The sequence below is a fragment of the Misgurnus anguillicaudatus genome, chromosome 23, assembly GCF_027580225.2.
Source record: "Misgurnus anguillicaudatus chromosome 23, ASM2758022v2, whole genome shotgun sequence".
Lineage (NCBI taxonomy): Eukaryota > Metazoa > Chordata > Actinopteri > Cypriniformes > Cobitidae > Misgurnus > Misgurnus anguillicaudatus.
In genome coordinates, this window is record NC_073359.2 from 34363990 (window position 1) to 34387645 (window position 23656).

At 37.0% G+C, this 23656-nt stretch overlaps 1 long non-coding RNA gene across 1 annotated transcript; it reads right to left on the minus strand.

The window, feature by feature from the left end:
* Positions 1–14023: 14023 nt before the first annotated feature.
* LOC141359533 (uncharacterized) lies at positions 14024–18083 on the minus strand. Its single transcript, XR_012366025.1, has 4 exons — positions 17100–18083; positions 16530–16594; positions 16303–16401; positions 14024–14334 (listed from the first exon to the last, which is right to left on the minus strand). It is a non-coding gene; the product is annotated as an uncharacterized lncRNA (long non-coding RNA).
* Positions 18084–23656: the final 5573 nt, after the last annotated feature.

Genomic DNA, 23656 nt, shown 5'->3' on the forward strand with positions numbered 1-23656 from the left:
CACTCACCATTGACAGTAAGATTAAATCTCTTGTATGATGTTCCAGTGGCACTGTTGATCTCTACTTCATAGTCCAGAATATTTGATCTTCATGTTTGTGATGTTGAGATCTCCAGTCTTACCATCTGTCAACAGTTTGTCTTTGAATCTCCCAGGTGCATACCAGATCTTGTTTTTACCAATTTCAGCTAAAAGATCTTTAGAATCGCCTTTTTTAAACCTCCACCAGACCAGATCACCTGTCTTTATTTCAGTAAGATCAGTGTGTAGAGTAACAGAATCTCCCTCCATCACCGACACCAACTTCACATCATCGCCAAACACACCTGCAGAAATATTCATACAGAGATACACAAATATTGGGGCGGTTTCCTGGACAGGGATTAGATTAGTCCTAGACTAAAATAAATGTAAGAGGTGTCCAAACTGAAAACAATGTCACGGGGTGACGACTTTTCAGGGCGGAACCAAAAGTTGAGGAAGTTTGGTTCCGCCCGGATGTTTCCGCCCCGACCGGAAAAATAGAAACACCGGACATCCGGCGGCTCCGCGAAGGTTGTAATCAGCCGATTGGGCACAGCTGTGACTAGTTAAAGAGATCGCCGGGTAATTGGATGACTGGAGTGTAAAGAGAAGTATAAAAAGCACAGTTAGATGACAGTTGGGAGTTCTAGTGTGTGCTGAGGAACGGAGCTGTGCTCATTGTTAGACGTGGTGACTGGCTATACTTCTCTCTCTTCCCCCCTCTCTTGTTGCAGTTACGGTGGACCGGCTGGATTTAATGAATAACCCTACGGGTAGAAAAGGAACTCTGGTCCAACTAGTATTTTGGAAGGAGTAAAGCGAGAAGGGATTTGACCTCGTTGCACAACGTAAACAAAGGCTATCCGCTGTGAGTATGTCCGTTGGTGTAGCATAACTGGCAGAAACTTACATTGTGTGATCGTTGGAGTCCTCCAGGATTAGGAAGGCGGCCCTACCCCTACAATTAGCGTGGTGGGCGAGCCGCTGGAAGCATACGTCCATACAGCCACAGCAACGCGACTTTGGTCTGGTCGGTTTGCCATCGCCTCTACGTTAGCCCCAAGCACAGTGGAGGACATCGGGTGCTTCCCTTGTGGTGTTGCACTTACAGTGTGGTGAGTGAGACTTTACAAATCATAAGCTTTTTCACGTTAGAGTGGTGCTGTGTATGTGCTGTGGGTTGCTGTGTGTCTTGTCAGAGAAGCCCCGCACCATCCATTTTCTTCCCTGGGCGGAGGACGGAGGGGCCAACGACCTCAGACCTCATTGCCATCATACGCTGTGTGCTGTTTTAAGAGTACGAAGAGACGCAGACCAAGAGCTGTGAAGGACTGTGAGTAAAATACTAGAAGCATTTGTGGTGCAAGCTTACCTGTGTTTGTATTGTCGCAGAGTCGGAGGCGAAAGGGTCCGCCGCCCCCGTGGTCTCTACGAAAGGGCGCCCCTATCCGGGATTCGATCGGCCTACGGACAGTGGGGATAGGGCAGCGCTCGACCCGGCGAGGTGGTGTGTGACCTTCGCCCCCCTGCTGACCTACAGAAGAACCGACTGTGAACGCGATACTTACCCAGAAAGCTGTAAGTAGCGGAGCCGGTGAGAAACATTCAAAATTCAGTAACAGTGCTTCTGTGTCCTAGCGATCACCTGTGGAGAGAGAGAGGAAGCGAGAGTGAACCATTGAAGAGTCGACTGTGGACGTGATACGTACCCAGAACGCTGTAAGCAGCGGAGCCGGTGAGAAACATATAAAGTTCAGTAACAGTGTTTCTGTGCCCTAGCGATCACCTGTGGAAAGAGAGAGGAAGACGAGAGTGAATCAGTAAAGAGCCAACGGTGAACGCGATACTTACCCAGAAAGCTGTAAGCAGCGGAGCCGGTGAGAAACATTCAAAGTCCAGTAACAGTGTTTCTGTGTCCTAGCGATCACCTGTGGAGAGGGAGAGGAAAACGAGAGTGAATCAGTAAAGAGCCAACTGTGAACGTGATACTTACCCAGAAAGCTGTAAGCAGCGGAGCCGGTGAGAAACATTCAAAGTCCAGTAACAGTGTTTCTGTGTCCTAGCGATCACCTGTGGAGAGAGAGAGGAAAACGAGAGTGAATCAGTAAAGAGCCAACTGTGAACGTGATACTTACCCAGAAAGCTGTAAGCAGCGGAGCCGGTGAGAAACATTCAAAGTCCAGTAACAGTGTTTCTGTGTCCTAGCGATCACCCGTGGAGAGAGAGAGGAAAACGAGAGTGAATCAGTAAAGAGCCAACTGTGAACGTGATACTTACCCACACAGCTGTAAGCAGCGGAGCCGGTGAGAAACATTCAAAATTCAGTAACAGTGTTTCTGTGCCCTAGATATCACCTGTTGAGAGAGAGAATAACGAGAGTGAATAATTGAAGAACAGACTGTGAACGTGATACTTACCCAGAAAGCTGTAAGCAGCGGAGCCGGTGAGAAACATACAAAGTTCAGTGACAGTGTTTCTGTGTCCTAGCGATCACCTGTGGAGAGAGAGAGGAAAACGAGAGTGAATCATTGAGGAACCGACGGCGAACGTGATACTTACCCCGAAAGCTGTAAGCAGGGAGCCGGTGAGAAACATTCCAAGTCCAGTAACAGTGTCTTTGTTGTCCTAGTGGCCGCCTGTGGAGAGAGAGAAGGCGAGAGTGAACCATTGGGCACGGACAGTGGGAAAGACCTCTATCAGTCACACCAAAAAATTGTCTGCCTCCAGGAGAGAAGAAGGAGGGCGCCACGGCTAGCAGGGTCCAGGCGGGAGCCTGACGTTTCCCTCTTTCCCCGTTGACGGTGGTTGGCACCCCTGTTGTTCTGTCCCTGTTTGCCCGTGGCTGTAGTCTCCCTGGAGGGAGGAGAAGAAGCCTATTAGTTTTAAATTTCCCTTTCCCCATTTTTCCCAGTTCTTTTAAGTATTTAAATTCAATAAAACTTGTTTTAAATTTTACTCACCTGTTTCCGTGTTTGTCTGGTCATTGGGTCGGCTTTGGGGACCTCCTCGAGGTGGGAGTTAAAAAGGGGCGTGGCTTAGTCAAACACAGCCAGCCCCTAGTGGTGACAACAACTTGCACTGACATATCTTAAAATTAGGGCCGGGACTTGATTAAAAAATTTAATCTAATTAATTAGAAGCTTTGTAATTAATTAATCTAAATTAATCGCATTTTAATCGCATATAAATATTTGACCTGAGAACATTAAGAAGTAATTTTTTACATGGATTTTAGTATACACTCTTAGAAAGGATGTGTTAATTTTTTACACATCATTGTGCGGTAAGCTTTTAACACATTATGTATAATTTTAACACATTATGTGTCATTTTGTCTTGATTTTGTGTTCAAGTATAACACATGTTGTGTTAAAAGTAACACAAAATGTGTTGTTTCAATAATAACACAGAGATGGGTGGATTCCAGATGTAGATGGCGTAATGTAATTTTACCACAAGACGTCGGTAATATTAATGGTCAATTCGGACAGGATTAGAAATCTCTGTAAAACATTCAGAAGTGGGAGGGGTAACTCGTTGGTGCAGCGCGTCACCTCTCGTCTTCACGTGCACGTTACCTTGCTTCCAGATATCAGATGTGCAAACAACACGACACAGACAAGGAAACGCGAAACACTGTGTTTAATTTCAGTTTGGGGAGAACGTCAGTTTCATAAACAGTTCCATGCCTCTGAGAAGTAAATTTGACTTTTTTTTTTTAAGTTTGTGTCGTGTTTTATTCAGAAACTGACTTGTAACTGGCTTGTTTCTCCGTCTAGAACGCAAGTAAATGCTTCTTTAAGCGCTTTTGTATTTAAAAGAAACCCGCAAATTAAAAGGAAATGACGCGATTTAAGTGTATATTTACAGCTGGTCTATTCGCACTGGATTAGTATTACCTGAGGTAATTTCTCCGGACCTTTTTACAGAAGGTAAAAGTCGCCGCAATCTTTACTGACATTGTCCGTAATGATAACTGACATGGAGCATTCGGACTGGACTAAAATCACAGAGAAGCTCTGATAAAAACTTGCTTTACCCCACATCCCTATGTAAAACTAATCCCGTCCGAATAAGTCGTTGTACCCGGAGTCGGGCTAATGTCCACGCTAGCTGCTGTATGTTTTGCATTGAGATGCTCGATGTGCTGCAGTGATATGTGAATTCCTTGTTGCATAGCTTACACACAACCATGCTCTTATCGACGCTTACGTTCGTTTTTTATAAAAAAATTCCCATCCACGGGGCGAACCAAAGCGATCTCATCAACCTCTTCGTTCATGTTCACTGTGGTTTGTTGTGGTCTGAAGTCATGAACGCTAGTTGGTGCTCCAGTATAAATAAGTGCGATTAAAATGCGTTAAAAATGTTTAACGCGTTATTTTTGTGTAATTAATTAATCTTAATTAACGCGTTAAAGTCCCGGCCCTACTTAAAATACATCAGTGGCCTTTGTTTTGTAAGACATGTTTATTAAAACAAGTTAATATTTTCTAATTAAACTAAGGCATTGTCCTGGCTTAAACTAATTCCTGTCCGGGAAACCACCCCATAGAAATTAAGTCTTTCTATGAGGAGACTAAAGTTTGCAATAATGTCATGTAAATTATTGTATACGTATACAACTTGTTTCATATGTTTTCTGTGATTTTTAAATTTTCTTGTAAAAGAAATTCCACTTTCATCACTCACCCCCATGTCATCCAAGATATTTATGGTTTTTTTTCTTCGAGAAGAAATTAGTTTTTTTGAGGAAAACGTTTCAGGATTTTTCTCCATTTATTGGACCTTAACACTGTACAGTTTCAATGCAGTTTTAAATTGCAGCTTCAAAGAGCTCTAAACTATACCAGTCGAGGGGTCTTATCTAGCAAAACAATCGTCATATTCACCAAAGTATGTACTTTTAAACCACAACTTCTCGTCTTGCCCTATAGAGATATGTTGCGCCGATGTGACCTTACGTATTATGTTATCATGTAGAAAGGTCACGCATGATGTATGTGAAACTACCGCTCCAGTGTTTACAAGTGTGGAGACAGAGGACCATTCCGATGTTGTTGTTTGTGGAATGATACTGGTTTAAAAGAATAAAATGGTTTGCAGGTGTGCATTTCACATATTGTCACATATTCATTTTTTTTGTCATAATTCATTATTATTGGTCACTCTTTATGTTTTTCAGTGGGTTTTGCAAATATTCCATCAAGAAAAAGTATTAAAAGTGCTTGCCATAGACAACACAGTGTTTAATCATTAAAAAATAAAGTGTTTATTCTGTTTCTTGAAAAAAAGTGTTTTTTTTTTACTTACAAGCTTTCGGAATGACAGCGATAATATGTAACGCATGGCCTTTGCATGTGAAAATATGTAAGGTCATGCTGACGCGTCACATGGCTAGTACAAGACGACTTGTTGTTAAAAATTGGAAAAAAAATTTTTTTTTTTTTTTTTTGCAAAAATTATGATCATTTTGCAAGTATGACCCTTATGCCTCGGTTGTGATTGTTTAGAGCCATTTGAAGCTGCTGTAAACTGTTGAGGTCCACTAAAGTCAACTATATGGAGAAAAATCCTGAAATGTTTTCCTCAAAACATTTTTGTTGTTGTTATGCAATCATGGGGTATAATAACACAGCAGTTGGGTTAAAATAACCCAGCAGTTGGGTTAAAATAACCCAGCACGTGTTCTGTCCAATATTTACCCATTATGGGTCAAAAATAACCCAGCCATTTTTTAGAGTGTAGTTTGCTTTCATATAATGTATTTCTGTTGATAAATGGACACAGTATGTGCGCGTGAGGGAGGTCAAACAAACTTTTTTATAATGAAAAATGTTCTTTTATAAAATAAATACAATAAATGGTTTGTTGCCAATCAAGTAGGCCTATAAACAACACGTCAGAACTCAGATTGTTAAATAGACAATCATGCACCTACATCCTCACTGGCAGAAGTACCTGTAGCAGAATGGTGGTAACTGACATGAAATACACAGTTTTACACATTTATCTTGCTGTTATGTTTCTTAAGTCATTTCAGCATTACGACAGCCTGAACCACTGAAGCCAGTCTTACAAAAGTGAAAGCATTAATGTTACAACAAAACACTCACCACACACGAGAAATAAAACACTGATTGTAAAAATCTTCATCCTGCTGTTGATTCCATTAAAAACAGATTTAATAAAGATATTCACGAGAGGTTACAAACAGATCTTATCAGCTGTGTCTGTTCATAAGATGATCAGGTCTGACCTGGGGAATTTACTTTCATCTGGAGTTCTGCAGAAGCTCACAAAAACTTGCCTGAACTTGAGCATCTAGATTCCTCAGGATGAATAAGTGTGTTCATTAAGATGAATGGGTGTGTACATTAAGTGCAAATGTACAGTCATTACCAAAAGTACTGTTTTGTGTTTGGTGTTCATTCACATTGTTTCTAGATTATTGTGCTGAGTGGTATTTTAAATCATTACAAAAAGCTTCAACAACCCCAAAATAAATATACTTTTCCAAACAACCCAAATTTCACAGTTTATCAGCCCAGGTAACATCATATTAATGACTGTTATCATTAGAGTTAGGTCAGAGTCCACCTTTGTCGAGTACAGGTCAAGACCAAGTCCTTAAACATCAAGTCAGAGTACAAAAGGGTCCGAGTTGGACTCAAGTCCGAGTTCTTAAAGGCCGAGTCCAAGTTGAGTCCGCCCGAGTCCAGAAAGTAATTAAATTGAAAAAAAAATATTTTGTAAATTGTTACTTTCTATTAATACTTTAACCTTTCAACCCATTAAACCAATGGCAATATAAAAATGTAATAAAAATACCTCTATTGCATCTTGTCATTGCCATTGAACATTTTTATGTCAACTAGTTTCCTATCAAAAATGATTTCAAAGAAAAGAAAGGGATATAGAGGTATCTTCTTTTTACCAGATGTCTTGCAAATAAATTCTTTATGATTTTCTAAGCAAAACTAATTATTGCTGACTTTGAGAACATCGTGCTGGCCACGCATTGAGGTGTGTGAGGTGTGTGTTTGTCTGCACATATGATGCGACTGGCTGCTGCCTGCAAGTGTGTTGCAGTACAATAACAGAAGAGGGAAACAGTGAGACATTAATTAATTTCTTATCTCAAGTTTATGCTGGTTTTATTGTTACAAATGACGCGGACTCGACTGTACTCAGGATATTTTCCGAGTCCAAAATGTCCAAGTCCGTGTCAAGTCCAGGTACAAATTCACCCGAGTGCGTGGCAAGTCCGAGTTCATTCGAAATTGGACTTGAGTCCGGACCCGAGTCCAAGTTCGAGTACCCCAACTCTAGTTATCATTTTGTTCATAATGGGGAATCATCAAAACTAATGCCAGTAAAATATGGATTACCCAACATGATCTCACAGAAAGTTGTGTTATAGTCACAACATTTTTTTATTAGTTTATTTGTGTCCATGGCACAAATTTAAGTTTTTTTGTGCATGGAGCACCAATGTCTTTTTGTGTCAATTAGTACAAATTTCTATAAATAGATTTAGTGTCCATGGCACGACTTTCGTTTTCGTGTCATTTTACCATAAAACTTCAAATAATGGCCCGGGCTTTTATTTTCCCAAACCTATCGTCACACCAGGCGTCTAAAAGAGACAGGCGTTTAATTTAATTGTTCCAGCATGACAGCAGGAGGTTACCACATATTACGTTTTATTTATAATTTGAATGTGTTTAACAAATTAGTTCGTGTAAGAACAACAGTCTTAAGTTATTGGCAGTATAAATAAAGCAAACAAGGATATGTTTTTTAATTGGTTGTTGCGTGAAATCTTACCCAGATACAACAGTGCTATTTTCTGATTGGCTATTGTGTAGCCTCTTTCTTTTTTTTGTATTGGCTCGCTCGACTAGAACTCTAGGGAAGACGGGCTTGATAGAGAGAGAGAGCAGTGCGGCCAGATACATTTTGGGCGCTGCAGCATATTAAATATGATAAATAGTGTTTCCGCGTGAGAAATACAATGTGTGGCGGGAGTGCATGCATGACAAAAGACTGAAAGCCCGTCTATTATCATCATAGTTTCACATTAACATCCACATTGCATGCTTTTCCTCGCATGAGGGTTTGTGGGCTTCACTTTACGCGGAGAGCTTGTAAATAGAGAATTCCTTCTTGCACGTACCTGTACTTAATGCGCGCGTATTGGACTCCTTCTAGCACTAAATCCAGCACGCCGTGTCATGAGCAGCTGCGCTTCGCTCTGTCTCACGTGCTCAGATCCAGCACTTTCAGAGCAGTTTGTCATTAAAGAGTTTAAGAAACTTTGGACAAAAAATATCTGCTGTATAATTGGGACGCACAAACATCAAGAATGAGACTATGAATCTCAACCATGGTGACAAAGAAAATTGAAAAAAAAATCATTATTTATCCATGCTGGAGTCCTGAATGAGATTTGTAATTTGTTAATACCCAGCATGCATTGCAGCATGAAGTTTTTCATTTGGTTGTCGCCGTGGTTGGGATTCGTGGTCTGGTTCTTGGTGTTTGTGCGTCCCAATTGAGTGGCGGATGTTTTTTGTCCAAAGTTTCTAAAACTCCTTAATGATAAACTGCTGTGAAAGTGCTGGATCTCGTTTGCATTATTGACAGAAAATAAACTTTTGATTAGTAAATTAGTTGGGAGTGATTTTTTGCCATTGTGTGCCAACCACCACACCACAGAATTACACTATTAACTTAACATGTTCATAACAAGTGTGGTGTATTAACAAAGAGTTAACACAACCAGGGAAAAAACTAGCAAGCAAAAGACAAGGCTCAAGAGCCCAACTAAAACGAACACTAATCACAATAATGGTGACTTAAAATGAAACAAAACATCAACATCTAAACTTATATATAATAGATATATAATATATAATAAATATATAATAAATATAATAAAATAATATAAATATAAAAAATAAATATAATAAAATGCAATGTTTCTCTATCATTTACATAACAATTAAACAAGTCAATATAATAAACAGTTGTCGTTTTAAACATTGTGTGAACATTAAAACATGACATTGTCATAACGTTTAAAAATGGTAAAATGTAACATTCCTCTAACGTTGAGACAACACAAAAACGTTCTTAGAACGTCAAGAAAACTGGACACTTTTAACGTTGGCAGAACGTTTTTGGGAACGTAAAGAACTTTCAGGGAACGTTCTTAGAACTTTTTTCTGTTAGCTGGGTTAGCGCCTCTCTCTCACTCTCGCGTACATGCAGAGAGCTGCGCTCTGTCTGAAGTCAGATCACTAGGTATTAATCCTGTTCATGATATGCATTTCAATTAGTTGTAGCAACACGTCCCTCGTGTTTAAAATATGATTGTTTTTAAAATATGATCGCGTTTCGCTGGACCTGTGTGTTTAAAAAGGCACCTCTGAGAGCACCACTGCTTGACACGTGTACACTGCAAAATCCCGGGAGTTAAATTAACACTGCTCAGTGTTTATATAGGTCCACTCCCCAGAGTGTTAAAAAAGTAACACCGGAGAGAGTTAAAGGCAGCAATCTGTGACTTTATCCTCTCTATCACCATCTCTGTTTGAAACCTAAAATTGCATTTTACATCTTACTTGTAGAGTTATATTCTTATCTTAGTATTAGATGTTGGCTGTTTCATTTAAAGTCACCCTTATTGTGATCAGTGGTTGTTTTAATTGGATTCTTGAGTCTTAGTCTTAACTTTTCAGCTCTTTCTGGCTGTTATAATTACATGTGTTAAAACATGTTTTTTGTGGCCAAAGAGCAGACACTAGTGCATATGATTATAATGGTTATTAGGATATGCTTTTAAATAACACTCTTAAAAAATTATTTATTTAGTGATTTCTTACACTGTAAAAAATGTCTGTAATTTGAACAGTAAAATACTGTATAAATGATACAGTATAAAACCGTATTTCACAAAACATGTGATAACCGTAGGATTCACTGTGAAAAACTTTAATTAGTTTTACAGACTAAGACCTTACATTTAACAGTAAAAAACATATAAAAATATGGTTTATTGCAGTAAAATTAACAAGATACTGTATTACCATAAAAATGAAAAAAAAATTATTGAGCAATATCAGCGTAATATGGCATTATGCGTTATTGATGTAACATTAAAACTTTTAGAGAATATATTTGTTACCAATATACTGAACCATCAGTTTATATTTTACTAAATCCTTGTTGATAGAGTTTAAAAATTAGAATAATATCAGTCTGCACTATAGTGGTCATCATGCAGGCATTTGTCATCAAGTTCCTAATTTTATCACACTAAAATTACTTTTAAACATAAAATTACAATTATTTTCTAAACATGGACGATAAGTTTACAACTGCTGTCAAAACAAGATACAAGTGCTCAACTAGTCCAGCATCCACACCCGTGATTTAGTAGACAAATCTTCTTTTGACGTGATGTAATCACAAGTCAAATGGATATTTTCCACCAAATTTATCCCATTAAATCTCCAGTTTGTGTTTGTTTAAAGGGGTCATATTATGAGATTTTTTTTAAGATGTAAGTTAAATCTTTGGTGTCCCAAGAGTGTGAAGGTGAGGATTTAACTGAAAATACCCCACAGATAATTAATTACAGCATGTTAAAATTGCAAATTTGTAGGTCTGAGCAAAAGTGAGCCGTTTTGTGGTGTTTCCTTTAAAATGCAAATGAGCGGATGAAGTGCAAACACTGATCACAATGATGGTGGTTTGTTGTAGTTGAAACTCAATTGTGCTGTCAGGTTCTTCTTTTCTCCCTCTTGCTCTCTGAAATGGGTGGCGGTGCTGTGGTTGGGTGGTGCAGATAAAGGGGGCGGTATTATTATAATTCGCCATGCTACCTACCTCACAAAACAGGCGAAATCTGAACGACCTAATTTTTCACGTGCTTGCGGTAGGTGGCTTGCCCGGACGGGGTTACTGGGTTGATCTTTGTCACGTTTTCTGGGTTGGTGGAGGCACTGGGGACCCAATTATAGCACTTAAATATGAAAAAAGTCTGATTTTCATCCTATGACCCCTTTAAGATTCATTTGAAGTCACCATTATTGTGATTAGTGTTTCCTTTAATTAGGCATTTGTCCTTGTGACCTTCACTGACCTAACTCTCCTCTTTTAGCAATTGCAACAGTGCTTTATCAAGACCACTTGTTTATTGCTAGAGGGTGTAGGAAAAACTATCATGTGATCTATTAATTGCTTGTATGTCATGCATATAATTTTATATGCATAAAATTTTATAAATATTTTATGAACATAAAGTGATAAAAGAACAATAAAGATATAAAGCACAAAAAAGTGATGCTCAGTTGAAAAAATGACACTGCTTTGAACAAGACTGCTGAAATGCTTTAGTTAGTTTCTTTTTTTGCTTCAGAGAGACATCAACACTTTGGATACAAATCTCAACGATGGTGACAGTAAATGGTAAGAAAGTTGCACAATTTTGTCATGTCACAATGCATGATGGGAGTTATGAATGAGTTTTCTACAATCCTGGTACCCAGCATGCATTGCAGCATGAAGCTTTGTTGTTGAATGTCACCATTGTTGCGTTTCATAGGCGGATTAAAGTGTCTGTAAAGACTACGGAGAATGTACTGTAAATTTACAGTATTTTAAAGGAATTAAAGGAAATGTCTATAAACATAATGGAAATAGCACTGGTAATCTATTTTAAAGATTTTTTTACAGTTTAGCATTTAAATTAGACAGTTCTGAGCTGTAAAATAGATGGTACCGAACCGTCATTTGTACAACATAAACCTTTACAATAAATAGTTTTGAGCTGTAAAAATGGTAATGAACCATAAATATTACAATGTTAACCCTTGAATTTGACAGATATAAACTGTTTTAGCAACATAAACATGTTAAATAGACAGTTATAAACTGTAAAAAAACATTTAAAATTTGTAAAATATACAGTACAATGGGTGCAATCCCGTAAAACCAATAACATTGCTACCGTATTTTTGACGGTAAAGATCTGGCAACCACAGCTGCCGGTTTTCTACCGTAAAATGTACGGTTTATTTTTAACAGTGTACTAGAAGTATTTATTTCTGTCAATAATATGATACTGTAGTATGAGATCCAGCCATCTCATAGCAGTTTTTCATTCTGAACCATTTTTAAACACTGACACTTAAAGATTAACTGCAATATAATGTAGACACTTAAACATCAAGAATCAGAGTATGAATCACAATGATGGTGACAATAAAATGAAAAGCTTCATGCTGCAATGCATGCTGGGTATTAACACATTACAAATCTCATCCAGAACTCCCAGAATGCACTGCGGCATGAATAAATAATGAACTTTTTTACCATATTCTTTGTCACCATTGTTGAGATGCATACTCCAATTCTTGATGTCTTTGTATCTACATTGTTCAGCGGTTAATGTTTATGTGCAAACTATCAAAATCCTTCAGAATGACAAACTGCTATGAGAGTTCTGGACCTTGAACTGTAGTAATTTATAATTAATAGAAAATGATGCTTCTGATGAGGGAGGAAAAACTATATTAATAAAGCTGTTCATTAAATGATTATGTTCAACATTTTATTTTAGTCATCAATACTCAATCACACTAGAACATTTTCTTTGCTATCAAAATGTGTTTTAAACACACTAAGATACAGCAGTTAGAAAAAACTAACAAGCTAACTGTCAAGAGTCAAGTCCAACTAAAACAACCACTGAGCACAATAATGGTGACTTTAAATGAAACTGCCAACATCTAATCCTAAGTTAAGAAAATAACTCTATAAGTAAGATGTAAAATGCAATTTTAGGTTTCAAACAGAGATGGTGATAGAGAGGATAAAGTCACAGATTGCTGCTTTTAACTCTCTCCGGTGTTACTTTTTTAACTCTCTGGAGAGTGGACCTATATAAACACTGAGCAGTGTTAATTTAACTCCCGGGATTTTGCAGTGTAGCCTTCTGCAACAGCACTAAACAAATGGATTGAATTGTTTGTATGTGTGCACGCAGATGCATGTTTTTACAGTTATTAAGTAATCATGGTTAGGGTTTTAATGACGCGCTTGCATTAATGGCATCAGTTTTAAGAAGGTTGCGGTCATGACGGTCTTGCTCTTGTTCTTTTTTAACCACCAATCAAGTGACTTGTCATAATGACTAAAAAATAAATAAATGAGTAAACTACTGCCCCGCCCCCGACACTATCGTGTATTGCCGATCTCACAGGCTAACGATAGGACGATCTCAAAATGGGGCATATCACCCAACACTAACCGGTAATCAAAAAAACTTTAGCATGTTCAATCTGCACCATAGAACTGGCTTAAACAGATGATCTGACGGTTTTAGAAGATTAAATACAACCGGAAACTAAAAAACAGACCAGGCCTTTATTTGTGACAGGCGTTTATTTACCCAAACCTGTCGTCACACCAGGCGTCTAAAAGAGACAGGCGTCTATTTGGGACTAGGCTATTATTTGAAGTTTTACGGTATGTCTTGTTTTCAAATTTTTTCCCTATTTTTAAACCATTGTCACTTAGGGTTAGATTTGGGGTTTGGGTTAGGATGTACCCAGCAAGCAATTTTGCGGCTAATAGACGTCTAGTAGCCGTCTAAACACCCCCCTGACGTCTAGGCTAAAACAAGGCTAATTTTGGGCTGTCAGTGAAAATCTAGTAGACGTCTATCACAGCCCAAGAATAGACTAGTCATCAAATAGACGGCTACTAAACGTCTACATATATACGTCTAATAGACGGTGAATGTGGGTCTAGGCTAATAAAAGGCTAATTTTGGGCTGTCAGTGAAAATCTAGTAGACGTCTATCATAGCCCAAGAATAGACTAGCTGTTAAATAGACGGCTATTAAATGACTACACGTGTGTGTCTAATAAACAACAAAAGAATGGCTAAAGAATTATTTTTAATACATTAAAAAAGGTTCTCATAAACATGTAATCATGCAATTTATTACAAGAAATATTGTTAATACAATAGAAATTCAGATAAGACAAAATGAAAAACTACTTTTAACAAAAAGAATAAAAACAGTAACAAAATAAAAGCATAAATAACAAAATAAAATTTTAAAAATTAAATAACATCTAAACATTAACAAACTATCTTCAGTTCACTTCAACTTATTAATTGTACTAATTTATATACCCCCCCCGCGTCCTCCCTGGTGCCTGTTTGAAATGCCCCCATTGCATCCTTCCCTTCCAGTTCTGTTGCTGCTGGGAAGTTGTTCAACACAGCATCTGCCAAATATGAAAAGAATGCATGAGACAAGTATTTTTGCTTTATGTTAAATGTGATCGTCATTCTCTTTGGAAAAAGTCATATATAAATATTGACAGGTCAACAACAGTAATCATATCGTTCTCATTACTACAAACACAAGTGCATGTTTCTCTGCTTGTGTTTAATGACATTCTGGAACTAGCAAAAGAGGCTTAAAGGCAGGGTATCTGATTTTGATCCAGAAACATTTTAGTTATGCTTGTTGAAAGTCTCCTCAAGTCTTGATAGCAATCACTATGTTAAGTTGTCTGAATGTGTATTTTTATATATTTGTGTCATCTGTAAAAGGCGTAGGACCAAAAAACATTCAACAAATCATTGAACCCCGACCGAATGCAATATTTGGACATGGGCCAGTTACCGGTTTAAAGGTATACCGAGATTTTCAGAGTCAAGGTTTTAAAAACCACATACCGTTTTCAATGTATGAACTGTGTCTGTTTACACAAAGTGAATTAAATCATGTAATTGAATTCATGTTTACATTTACAACTGAAAGAATATTATCATTTAAAGGCTTTATTTTAAACTGGCATAAATGTTGTTTGTTGTTTAAAAATAAAATGTATTGTGTCCAGTTGAAAAGTTGATGTTTTAATACGCAGACATTTGAAAATAACACATTTTAGTGTCACAATGGCAATACCACAACACCGTGGTATTTTTGCTTATGGTTATCATCCAGAATCTCATTCCGGCTCATGCCTAATTGGAAGCATTAAATTTTTGCCCCTCTTCTGTGAACGTGTTTTGCATGCCACTTCACACCCTGTTCACGCTCTGTAAAAATAGGGAGAATCAAATAAACTTTCCTGCTGAATTGACACAGGAGCTACAAAACGAAAAACATTTTGAAACAACAAAAAAAAAACATCTGCATGAGCAAAGAGCAAAAACCCAAATTAACATTGGTAACTTCACTGCTTTTCCGCAAGATGGAAACAGCTACAGGTCTGAAAGGGTCGTTGCAGTGTTTCTTTTGGAAAGGTAGGTATGCAGTGTGATTCTATTTTGATGGATTCAGATTGTATTTTAATGAAACATGTTGCTTATGTAGTTTGTGTTCCTTTACGAATTAGTGCAATGATATTTATCTTTTCAAATTTCTAAACATGCTGCATTTAATTCGGATAAAAAACAGTTGTTTATGTTGGTTATTTTGGTAATGTTATTCACTTTGTCAGTCTTACTGGTTAATGAGATAGGAGTGTGCTTCTGGTTGGTGCGTGTAGGCTAAAGTTAGTATTTTTCAAAATCAAATACCCTGCCCTTTGGGGGAATGGTCTACCCTTTTGCCATATTGAACTGTGTTGTTGCCTCAACTTGGACGAGTTGATGCATATCTGTCTTTTTTCAATGCGTGCACTGTATAGCGCGTCGTGAATGTGTTAGCATTTAGCCTAGACCCATTCATTCCTATGGTACCAAACAGGGAAGCCACCAAACACTTCCGTGTTTTCCCTATTTAAAGAATGTTACATGAGGAGTTATACCAGTAAGTATGGTGCCACAAAATAAAACTTTTTTTGGTACCATATGAATGAATGGGGCTAGGCTAAATGCGAACACATTAACAACACACTGTGCAGTGCACGCATTGAAAAAAGATAGGTATGTATTAATTTGTCTAGGTTGAGGTAATAACATAGTTTAATATGGCAAAAGGGTAGACTATTCCTTTAAGATGCCAAGCATAAAATATTCACAATACAATCTTATGGACATAAAACATCTAAACAATATTGTATGGGTGAGTTAACTGTTGTATCGGCAAAGAGTAATTTAATCTGGGGCTTTTGATATTTAGAAAATATTAAGGCAGTACCGGACTGTCGTCAATTACACCTCACATAGCCTAATGTCATATTAAAATTATTATTTTGTGAAACACCATTCAGCCTAAAACTACATACAAACACACTTACCTTTAATAACTGAGAACTGATGTTTTTTCAAATGCTTGCTTCTGCAGTGGACCACCACCATTCATGTTGAACTTTGAAGTTAATGAATTTTATGGAACTCTAAAATACAAAAGATAATGTCATTAACATTTGCAGACTTACATATATTTTTGATTTTTTTGTGACCACATGAAAGACTGCGTTGGCACCACAATGTCTTATTAATATTGCATGTTTATAGAATTTACCTGTCCAGCATTCTTCCGGCACGGTCTCTCAAGTTTCTCCCTCCAGTTTCGCACAGCTTTGACGCCTGAATAGCACATGCCTATGTCAGTATTTGTACAGTATTGTATGCTTCAGTGTACAAGTGTTTACCAACCTTTAAGGCTAATGCCCACTGACCTGCAAGTTTTCCCTCACTAACACAATAAAAATCTTTTTTCCAACAAACTGAAGGCCTGTGAGTTAAATCCATATGGAAAAATAGCTTTCCCCCACAATCTCTCTCTGTATGCATAATTGTAAAGCATAACTGCCTACATTACTGTAAGCAACACAGTGATAACTTAGCTAAGTTACTGCTGTTACTAAAAAGCAGCCTACAAATCACTTATGTAAATCTTCAGTGTAACGTTACATAGACTCATTTACCTCCACCACTATTTTATTACATTGCAGGTTGTACTGTTTAGGTTTTATAAAACATGGGTTACTTACTTTAACGTAAAGTTACCCGCAAGAATGTCGCGATTCCAACAACAAATAAAGTAAATACATTTTAAACACATGTAAAATAAAATAATAAAAACACTTACAAGACCGAACGAGTGTGGAAGATTGCTTTCCCCTTGGCTGCTCGCTGGTTGGTGTTGTTGATTTTCAAACACCGGAAATCTTTCTCGCGAGATTTGGCCTCGTGTTTGTGTACTGCAGCTGCCATCTAGCGGTTCGGAGTTGTAACTGGATTTTGTATATCAATAATGAATGTTATGCGTGACAGCAGATATTCAGATAAGATAAATAAAACCAAACATCTTGAATTCACTGGTGTCTTTGCATGCCTGATGAAATATCATACATCTTGCAAGTTATTTTGGCAAAAACAACATTTTATTAAATTCAAGGTTATTCTGGGCTAAACATGGTTTGTTCGTAGTCGGTCTATTTATGAGCTAAATAGTGGCTATGTACGACGGTGCATAAAACACTTTAAAGAAATTAAACAAACATTGTAATCGCTGTTAACTTTGCTTACACAATGAAATACCATACATCTCACAAGTTATTTGGCAAAAACCACATGTAATTAAATTAATGGTTATTTCTGGGCTAAACGTGGGTTATTCGTAGTCGGTCTATTTGTAAGCTAAATAGTGGCTAAGTACAGACGGTGCATATAACACCTTAAAGAAATGAAACAAAATACCTTAATCGCTTTGAACTTTGTTAACATGATTAAATATCATACATCTCACAAATCATTTTGGAAAAACAACATGTAATTAAATTAATGGTTATTTCTGGGCTAAACCTGGTTTATTCGTAGTCGGTCTATTTATGAGCTAAATTGTGACTACGTACAGACGATGCATAAAACACTTTATAGAAATGAAACGAAATACCTTGTAATCGCTGTTAACTTTGCTTACATGATGAAATAGCATACATCTCACAAATTATTTTGTAAAAAACCACATGTAACCAAATTAAAGTTTATTTGGGCTAGATATGGGCAAGGCACAGCCCGGCTATATCGGGTCTATACTGAAACGAGACGTTGAAATGACGGCTATTGCTTGCTGGGTACTTTTATGTATTACATTGGTTTATGTATTGGTTTCTACGTGTTTTTATTCCGCCTGGAGTTGGGGTTAGAGTTGGGGTTTAGGTTAGGATGTCTATCAATGTAACAGAAAGTGATTCTAACCCCAAACCCAAAAAAAACAATGGTAAGAAAATAGGGGGGGGGGGGGGGGTGAGATAACAATACATAAAATGACATGAAAAAGAAAGTTGTGCCACGGACATGAAAAACTATTTATAGAAATGTGTGTGAGTGACACGATAAAGATATTCGTGCTCAAGGCAAAAGCTCAATTTTTGTGACTATAACATGACTTTCCGTGAGATCAGTCTTGGATTACCACAAAGATCTGTTTTAGGGCCTTTGCTAATTCCAATATACATACTACCCCTTAGAAATATTATTTTCTGGATTAAATCTCTAAACCAGGGGTGCCCAACCCTGTTCCTTGAGGGCTACTGTATAGTTACAGTAATACAGTAAGAGGTCATGATGAGGTCATTGATGATTTTGAGTTTTTACTCTTTTATAAATGAGATGTAGAAACCTTTGTGTGTTCAGATAAATCTTTAGATCTTTCACCACATCACTTACAGCTCTTATATGAGAGTTATGTGATATATAGATAAACTACATGTGTGATGTCACTGCCTTCATCTCATTCATCGTCATGCTCAACATCTCTGTGTGATTGTGTTTTTATGTTTTAAACTATTTTAAAATGTGTAAACAGCATTTACAGTAGACAAAGTTTGGCATTTTTGGCACCTTTATGTTAATTCATAGCCTACCATATGTGTTTAAGCTACAGTTCAAAAGAGTTTTATGGTTGTGTTCATTAAAGTTATATTTAAATGATCAATATATCTTTTGTATCTCTTTATTTACATACACATATTCATCTTTATAATCAAAGCTGTTTTTTTATTTATTTTTAAGCACATTTGATCAGTGATAAAAAATATGTCAACAAAGTCCCTGTACAACTGCACACCAGAAGACATCAATAATACATAAATTGTTTTAATAGAAAGCAATTATTAAAGGGATAGTTCACCCAAAAATGAAAATCATTAATCATTCAAAATCATAACTTTCTCATCCTTATGTTGTTTTTAACCTGTATGAATTTTTTTATCTGATGAACACAAAAGAAAATATTTTGATGAATGATTGTAATAACAAAGCTGATTGTATCCATGACTTTACATTACATTTACATTTACCAGACCATTTTATCCAAAGCAACTTACAAAGATTAGGAAATAATATAAGCGATTTGACGAGCCGCTGGGCTGCGTTCATCCCCAACAAAATGTTGCACAACATTTTATAAACATATGTGACAGGTGGGAAAGTGATGAATTGTGATGCACCGGGCTTTAGTGCGAACAGTTTTAGCGAGTCATGTGATCATGTTTAGTGAGTCACATGACGTTCTCTCAGCTGACTGGATGTAATGCGAGTAGTATATTAGGCCACCCCGCATTTACTATTTGAAATCTGATGGTGTGACTAATTTATCACGTTGAACTTGGCCGGCGGTGATCCGATACGAAGCAGGGTCCGTTGTCTGCCGCTTGATCGGCGTCCCAGCTAGAAATAAAAAGTTCTAAGAACGTTCCCTGAAAGTTCCCGAATGTTCCCAAAAACATTCTGCCAACGTTAAAAGCGGCTAGTTTTTTTTAAGTTCTAGGAACGTTTCTGTTGTCTGAACGTTAGAGTAATGTTACATTTTACCATTTTTAAACGTTATGACAATGTCATGTTTTAATGTTCACACAATGTTTAAAACAACAACTGTTTATTATATTGACTTGTTTGATTGTTATGTAAATGATAGAGAATGATTGCATTTTATTATTTTATAAAACATTATTTCTGAATGTTCAGTAAATATATTGCTGTAGAAAACTCAATTCACTTACTAGGTTTAGATGTTGATGTTTCATTTTAAGTCACCCTTATTGTGATTCGTGTTTGTTTTAGTTGGTCTCTTGACACTTGACCTTTTGCTTGCTAGTTTTTTCCTGGTTGTGTTAACTTTGTATTACTGCACCACATTTGTTATGAAAAGTTATTAGTGTATTTCTGTGGTTGTTGGTACATAATGGTAAAGATCATCACCTAATTCATTTACTAATCAAAAGTTTATTTTCTGCCAATATTGTATATTAGATCCAACTCTTTCACAGCAGTTTGTCATTAAGGAGTTTTAGAAACTTTGGACAAAAAATATTCGCTGTATAGTTGGGATGCCCAAACATCAAGAATCAGACTATGAATCTCAATCATGGTGACAATTAAAATTGTTAAAAAAATCCTTATTTATCCATGCTGCAGTGCATGCTGGGAGTCCTGAATGAGATTTGTAATTTGTTAATACCCAGCATGCATTCCAAAGTTTCTAAAACTCCTTAATGACAAACTGCTGTGAAAGTGCTGGATCTCATTTACATTTTTGACAGAAAAAAAGTTTTGATTAGTAAATGAATTAGGTGATGATCTTTACCATTATGTACCAACAACCACAGAATAACACTATTAACTTGGCATGTTCATAACAAATGTGGTCCATTAACACAAAGTTAACACAACCAGGAAGAAACTGGAGAGCAAAAAGTCAAGTGTCAAGAGACCAACTGGAACGAACACTAATCACAATAAGGGTGACTTAAAATGAAACATCAACATCTAAACCTAGTAAGTGAATTGAGTTTTCTACAGCAATATTTTTACTGCATTCAGAAATAATGTTTTATAAAATAATAAAATGCAATGTTTCTCTATCATTTACATAACAATTAAACAAGTCAATATAATAAACGGCTGTTGTTTTGAACATTGTTTGAACATTAAAACATGACATTGTCATAACGTTTAAAATGGTAAAATGCAACATTACTCCAATGTCCAGACAACAGAAACGTTCCTAGAACCCAAAGAAAACTAGCCGCTTTTAACGTTCGCAGAATGTTTTTGGGAACATTCGGGAACTTTCAGGGAACGTTCTTAGAACTTTTTATTTCTAGCTGGGGTCTTCGGCTGTATATACATGGTGCGTTGAGATTCAGGTATTTAAAGCTATTTTGTCCATCTGTTTGGTGCAGCGGTTTCATGATGTGTTTAATATTGTAGTTTCCTTGTTTGCGCTGTGTCCAGACAAGATGGATGGATAGCTTCATGAGTTTTGTTGAAGATCGTGTTAAAAGTAAGTGTTATATTTACTAAAGTGTAAATCATTGATTTTAAGATAAATAAGGGATATGCTGATTGTGTGTTTAAGATGCATTCATTGTTTTTATAGTTGCTTACAAATATTAAAGTGTAAACCATTAATTTTAAGATAAATAAGGTACATGCTGATGATGTATTGAATATGCATTTGTTGTATTTATAGTTGTCTATGTGGAAACGTTGATTTCCGTCTTTATGGTATGAGATCAGTACAGACGTGATCAGGTATTAATTAATATTCTTAACCAGATATTATGTATTTCAAGTAATTGAATGGGTATGGGATTAATGTGATGGTTTGTTATTTTTAGGAGTAAATTGTAACCACTTTTTTCCCTATGTGTAAAACATCGATAAGTTAAGTGTGCTGCATTCAGGTTGTGTGAAACCATTTGCCTTGTATGTAAAACCACCTCCCAAATTAGTGTTATTGATTTATTGTTTGCTGTATACGGCGAGGCCTGTTCTTTTCTTTTGTTTCTTTGTCAGCTGGGGCTGGGAGAACACAGAGAGTAAAATATTCTGCTCGAATACCTAGTCCGTGCTGTCGCCGTGAGGCTTGTACTAAGTGTGTGCGTGTATCGTGACATTACTAATAGTTTTGCAGTTTGTAGTGGGTTTATGGTTGATGTGCGGTGTAACTTTGAACTAATTACAGCACTTCTCATTATAGTATACGGCTTACTGCTGTGTGTATGTGGCTAGGCCTGTTATATCTGCTTGGGGTAGGTTATGCTATACCATCGCTAAGTCCTCTGTGTGATCCCGTTCTCAGTTGGCACCTTTTCACCCCTCGCCTTTAATGAGGTGATATTGATTTGGGGTTTTTTGGTTTGTTGTTAAGACCTAACATAGCAGCCTGCCTGACGTGTGTGCACATTTATTTGATGTCGATGTATATTGCCTCTGGAAAAAGTTAAGAACCTGTGTGATTTGATCACTCCTATGTCAAACGAAAGTATTTATACATAAACTCTATATTTCTACGACAACTAATTAAGGCATCAAAGTGTATTTCCTTTCTTTGAACACTGTGTCTACTCCCTCATTCATTCAGTTGAATACCTGATAGTGGGAATCCTTGGTTTATACATTGGTTCATTAATTGTGGCCCCCCCCTCTAGTGGTGATACCAGTTAGGTTGGGTTACACATAAACAGTAATGCATTTAACACCCTGTTCTGAAGACAGCTAAGAAGGTCATTCTTTGTATTGTTTTGGAAGAATTTTTAGAATCTGATGAAATATGTACAAATACATGTTTAATGCTGTAAAATACTCTTGATGTTACCGTCACTCCCTTGTCATCCAGAATTAAAGATAACACATTTTTAAACAACTTAACTTGGACTCATAGTGCTAGATGTCTCTTTAATGCCTCGTGGTTTATATCATGTTGCACATAAAATGTTGCACACCGTTGTGAGCTTGAATATGTCCCTGCTGTTCTTGCTTGTAAAGCTGCAAGAATTGATAAGTGGGTGACATCAAAGTACCACAAAAGCATTTCAGAAGCAGTACTCTGTTTAAGTCTTCAAATCACTCTTGCGGGCAACATCAAACAAGCCTGTTGTATCAGTCTGTAGCTGCATTTTCATTACCCTTCGAATTGGCCAATTGACTTTGCGAATCAAAAATATGTATTTTTAATTTGCAATTTCAATTTCCAAATTCAAAGGGTAATGGAAATGCAGCTACTGTTAGATCAGCTTAGCAGTAAAAAAAATCAGGACCCGGGAGGTCCCGTGCGTGACAAATCAATTAGACTCAAAATCCTTTGGCATCTATACAAAGAGCCTCCTCGACCAATGGACTGGCACTTGGGCCGGCTTATCAGCTCCTTGTTCCAGTAAAGGCATATTAACCTCCACTGAATCATCACTGACACCTGCTGAATCTGTCAGGAAACACAGATTAAATCACAAATATTAAAAAGAGAAAAAAAGTTGTGTATTAAAGGCGGAGTCCACGATGTTTGAAAAACGCTTTGGAAAAGAAGACGGGCCGACTACCAAAACACACTTATAGCCAATCAAATCAAATCAAATGCCGGGTTGCGTATGTGTGGGGCGGGTCTATCAACAGAAGGTCCAGATTCTATTGGGGTAGGGGCGTGTTTGTTTAGGTGATTTCAAATATCAACATTGGCTTTCAAACATCATGGACTCCGCCTTTAATGGAGAACAAGACTGACAAAAATAATGTCAACAATTTACCATCAAAATACATTCACAAATCTGTTTAAACAATGAGCATCATTAACAGGACAATAATTTATTTTTATATGTAAAGCTTATTTTGATGTGTTTTGATGATTTTGTGTGCTGTTGT